This window comes from Chiloscyllium plagiosum, unplaced genomic scaffold, assembly GCF_004010195.1.
Source record: "Chiloscyllium plagiosum isolate BGI_BamShark_2017 unplaced genomic scaffold, ASM401019v2 scaf_6762, whole genome shotgun sequence".
In the NCBI taxonomy this organism is placed as follows: domain Eukaryota; kingdom Metazoa; phylum Chordata; class Chondrichthyes; order Orectolobiformes; family Hemiscylliidae; genus Chiloscyllium; species Chiloscyllium plagiosum.
In genome coordinates, this window is record NW_025208907.1 from 10,108 (window position 1) to 15,506 (window position 5,399).

Genomic DNA, 5,399 nt, shown 5'->3' on the forward strand with positions numbered 1-5,399 from the left:
CACCCGGAGGAAACCCACGCAGACACGGGGAGAATGTGCAAACTCCACACAGTCAGTCGCCTGAGGCGGGAATTGAACCCGGGTCTCTGGCGCTGTGTGGCAGCAGTGCTAACCACTGTGCCGCCGTGCCGCCCACTGTATATGTATTTGCTAAACTCTGTGTGTCTATTTTAGACACCACACTTGCAAGTGTATAATAAACGATACTGCTGCTTCAGATCTTGTCTCGGACTGAAATTATTGATGTGAGTGAATTTCGTTTCTCACAATGGTCCGGGTGATTTTCCTCTGCTCTGTGTAGTTCTTCTGGGCTGCAGTGTTGGCTCATTGAAATAATGTTCTAATGCAGCTTCGTTTGTGGGTGTTGGGATGATTGCTTCTGTTGTTCAATATTTGGTCCACAAACCCACCAATACACTAAAACCGCAGCTAATAAACTTGAGAAACCCGATACAGACAACAAGCAAAACTAATGTCATTTACAAAATACGATACAAGGACTGTAACAAACACTACATTGGACAAACAGGCCGAAAACTAGCCACCAGGATACATGACCACCAACTAGCCACAAAAAGACATGATCTTCTCTCACTAGTATCCTCACAGACAACTGATGAAACTTGGAAATGAACCATCCAGCTCAGCGAGCAAACCTATATTCAAAACCTCAACCTGAGCTGCAAATCTTCTCAAAACACGCTAATCTCTCTCATTCACTCGATATTCAGTCAGTGAGGATGTGAGTGTGTGCGGCGGGTTTACTGATCGATATGAGACCTGGCCTGGGTCAATCAATCAAAAGGAAGATCAGACAGGGAACAAGATGTGTCTTTAAGTGCGTATGTGTGTGTTGTCGGATTTCTGAAACACAATGTAATAAATCACCATTGCCTCTGTTCCCATGTCCAGTCCCAGTTCTGTGTTGATTGGGACAATTGGGACAATTGTAACAGATCCTGCCCATTGGGAACTGATGGGATTAGTTGACACATTGTATTGACCTTGCCCAAATTCACTCTTCAAATGCTGTTCCTTCATCAATGACATACACACACACAGACACACACACACACATACTCCAGTCCCTTACCCCACTGATAGAGCTGGACCTCTGCCAGGCTGCTGTGTTCAATCTGACAGGAGTATTGATCCTCATCCCCAGCATTGATCTCAATCTCTTTCTGGATCTGATGGGTCCCATCGTGGTTCGGTCGTACCCCCGAGGATTGGGTCTCAGACATGACCTCTCCATTCCTTAGCCAGGTCACCTCGATGTCCTGGGATAAAACCCAGTGACCAGGCAGGAGAGAGTGAGCGGCTTGTCCTGACCATTGGGCTCCCTCCTGGAGATGAACACTTCAGGCTGAACTGTGATGGGAAAGGGTGAAAACACAAACAATAGACAGACACTGAATGGAATGGGAGAGCGGTTTCATAGATCAGTGAGGTTAGATCGGAACATGGAACAGAACTGAAATACATACCTTTCCTTCCAAAATACTGCTTTCCAGCTTCCAGATATCTGTTTAAATCCTGAACAAACCCTTGCTCTAGATGTGTTTCCCAATATTTGTTCCAGGATTCATCAGCATTCCATTTCTCTTTAGTCTTCACTGCATTGTGATTGGTTGCGATCCATCTCATTCTATCTGGATCTAAGCTGAGATAATCCTTTCCATCAAATCCAACTCGCATCGATCTCTTAATATCGCCGTCGTCAGTGATTTCAACAATTGTTATCCATTGAAATGTGTGAATTTCCATCGGTGACCAAACAGGAAATAATATTAAATTTTTTGCAAATAAATGACAACCTGCCTGATCTGAGGGGAGGGTAATCTAGTATCAAATAGAATTAGGAATTATAGTCCATTAATGAATGATATCAGGGGATTAGTGCTGGGAGACGGACTGAGTGGGGTGATCCAGGGGTCAGTGCTAGGGGATGGACTGAGTGGAGTGACCCAGGGGTCAGTGCTGGGGGATGGACTGAGTGGGGTGATCCAGGGGTCAGTGCTAGGGGATGGACTGAGTGGAGTGACCGAGGGGTCAGTGCTGGGGGATGGACTGAGTGGAGTGACCGAGGGGTCAGTGCTGGGGGATGGACTGAGTGGAGTGACCCAGGGGTCAGTGCTGGGGGATAGACTGAGTGTAGTGACCCAGGGGTCAGTGCTGGGGGATGGACTGAGTAGAGTGACCGAGTGGGCAATGCTGGGGGATGGACTGAGTAGAGTGACCGAGTGGGCAATGCTGGGGGATGGACTGAGTAGAGTGACCGAGTGGGCAATGCTGGGGGATGGACTAAGTGGAGTGACCCAGGGTTCAGTGCTGGGAGATGGACTGAGTGGAGTGACCCAGGGGTCAGTACTGGGGGGACTGAGTGGAGTGACCCAGGGGTCAGTGCTGGGAGATGGACTGAGTGGAGTGACCCAGGGGTCAGTGCTGGGGGATGGACTGAGTGGAGTGACCCACGGGTCAGTGCTGGGAGACGGACTGAGTGGGGTGAACAAGAGGTGAGTGCTGGAGTATGTACTTAATCATCTTCACTGCCTTATCTGCCTTCACTGACCCAGGGGTCAGTGCTGGGGGATGGACTGAGAGGAGTGACCCAGGGGTCAGTGCTGGGGGATGGACTGAGTGGAGTGACCCACGGGTCAGTGCTGGGAGACGGACTGAGTGGGGTGAACAAGAGGTGAGTGCTGGAGTATGTACTTGATCATCTTCACTGCCTTATCTCTCTTAGTTATTTTCTACAGAACCTCTCATTGTCCTCTCACACTGCCTGCTGGATTCATATTGTCCATTCAGTAATACAGGAGAAGATCAATGCCCCCCCGCCCACCTTATGTATGAACAGACATTGAGACCCAGTGAGATAACAGGAATTCTCCAACAAGCTGCTTGTTCCTGGAGGATCACACCCATCTCCGCAGATTCCCACTCACTCAATCGTAAACCATCTCCTGATCTTCATTATTATGACACAACTTAATAAATTTCTCACATCAGAATAGACAGAAAGAACAGAGTACCACTCTGCATACCTCTGGTTCACACAGTGTCACATATGGAATGTACAAGTGTTACAGGGAACAGTGTAACTCGGGCTCAGTACCTGCCTGTCACTCATCGGAAAGAACAAATAAAATTAAACTTGTTTTTAAAAAGCAAGTTTCTTGATCTCTAGGAATGCTGAAGTGTGATGTAATTCATTACCTTTAGTAATTGTTTTAAAAGGAGGCAATGTGGGAGATAATTTGCACACAGGAAGGCTCCTACATACTTGCAAATGATGAAAATTTAAGTTTGATACTGACCAGGGTGTTGGGGATAACTTCCCTGCTCTTCTTCAAAGGTTCATCTACATAAAGTCAACGGAGACTCTGTTCAGCATTTCATCTGACAGACAGCAACTTCAACAGCACAGCATTCTGTACAGCCTGAACTGGCATGTTCAGTGTAATTGCTGTGTTTATGCCCTGGGGTAGAGCTTTGTACCTACAACCTTCTGATGCAGAACCCAGAGGGACACCACCTACACCACAGTCAACATTACCACTCAGAAATTCCACATCACCGATCTTACCAGATGTCTGGTTTGTACTTTTCATCATTGTATTCAGATTCTCCTTTGCCATGTCTGATCGTGTATTCCCGAGACCTGTGAGATATTGCCTGTATTCTGCATCAAAATAGTCCACCATGAACTGCTGTCTGGGGACCATCCGACGAACATTAGTGTCATGATAATTGAGTTGAACTCCTTTGACTATCGCAATGTTAGTCACCTCTGGAAAATCCTTAATGCCAGAGACTGCCGTGTAGATCACAGTCAGTGAGTCGGTTTGTCTGCAAATATCAGTTAAAGAAGGGGTTAATAAACATCTACACAGTACTGAAGACTTATGCCCCAGAAATTCCTACACACCTAACCAAGATGTTCCAGTACAGCTCCAACACCAGCCTCAATTTGACAATGTGGAAAATTGCTCAGGCATGACCTGTACACAAAAACGCAGACAAATCCAACCCAGTGAATTAACCGCCCCCATCAGCCTACTCTTGATCATCAGTAAACTGATGGAAAGTGTCATCAATTAGCAATAATCTGCTCAGTGACACCCAGTTTAACTTCTCCTGGGGCCACTGAGTTCCTGACCTCGTTATGGACTTGGTTCAAACATGGACAAAAAAGCTGAATTCCAGAGGGCTAGCAAGAGTGGCAGCCCTGGATATCAAGGCCACATTTGACCAAGTGTGGCATCAAGGAGTCCTGGCAAAACTGGAATCAGTGGGAATCAGGGGGAAAACTTTCTGCCGGTTGGAGTCATACCTGGCACAGGAGAAGATGGTTGTAGTTGTTGAAGGTCAGGCATCTCAGCTCCAGGACATCACTACAAGAGCCCCTCAGAGACCTTCTCTCCAGTATAAGGTCAGAAATAGGGATGTTCACTGATGATTGCACCACGTTCAGCATTGTTTGTGATTCCTCGGGTACTGAAACCATCCATTTCCAAATGCAGCAACACCTGGGCAATATTCAGGAAGAGCTTATGCTCAAACCATTAACTCTTCTGCTCCTCAGATGCTGCGTGACCTGCTGTGCTTTTCCAGTGCCACACTTGTGACAATATTCAGGCTTCGGCTAGTAAGTGGCGAGTTATACTGGCAGCACACACAGGCCTCATGTACTGACCAACTGAAACAGGTGAGAATGTGACTATCTCCCTTTGACATTCAATGGTGTTGTAATCACTGAGTGTCCAGAAACTGAAGTGGATGAACCACATGTATACTGTATGCAAGAGCAGGTCAGATGTTGGGAATTCTGCAGTGAGTAACTGCTGATTCACGGCCTGCTTAATTGTTAGCCCATCTACAACACTCACTCCTTACATTACTGACACACAGCAGTGTGTACCATCTCCAAGCGCCTGACAGTACCTTCCAAACCTATGACATCTATCTTGGAGGAGGACAACAGCAACAGATGCAAGAGTACACTAACCACTGGAAATTCCCCTCCAGGCCACACACCATCATTTGGAAATATATCACTATTCCATTACTTTTGTTGTTTCATAATCCTGGAGCTGCCTGTTTAACCTGGAACAGTGACCTGGAATAAAGTGAAGAAAGACATTGAGGAAACCTTCCTGACCGCGGAGCATCTGGAGTGAGGAATTCAGGATAACCCAAGGGCAGGTTTGTGCTTTATCGCTATAACCAGGAAAGATGTGAAGTGAGTGAATCCGGATTGAAATGAAGAGAAACGGGAATATTGGGAGGATGAAGTGTGAGACCATGGGGGACAGTCACTCTGTGAACAGTCTCTCTGTCAAACAGGGGGATGGCCATTAAGATGTTGGTAAAAACAATGACTGCAGATGCTGGAA

General features: G+C 46.7%; 1 pseudogene; it reads right to left on the reverse strand.

Annotated features, from left to right (window-relative positions):
* Window positions 1–4,366, reverse strand: part of LOC122546740 — a 9,937-nt pseudogene extending 5,571 nt beyond the window's left edge.
* Window positions 4,367–5,399: the final 1,033 nt, after the last annotated feature.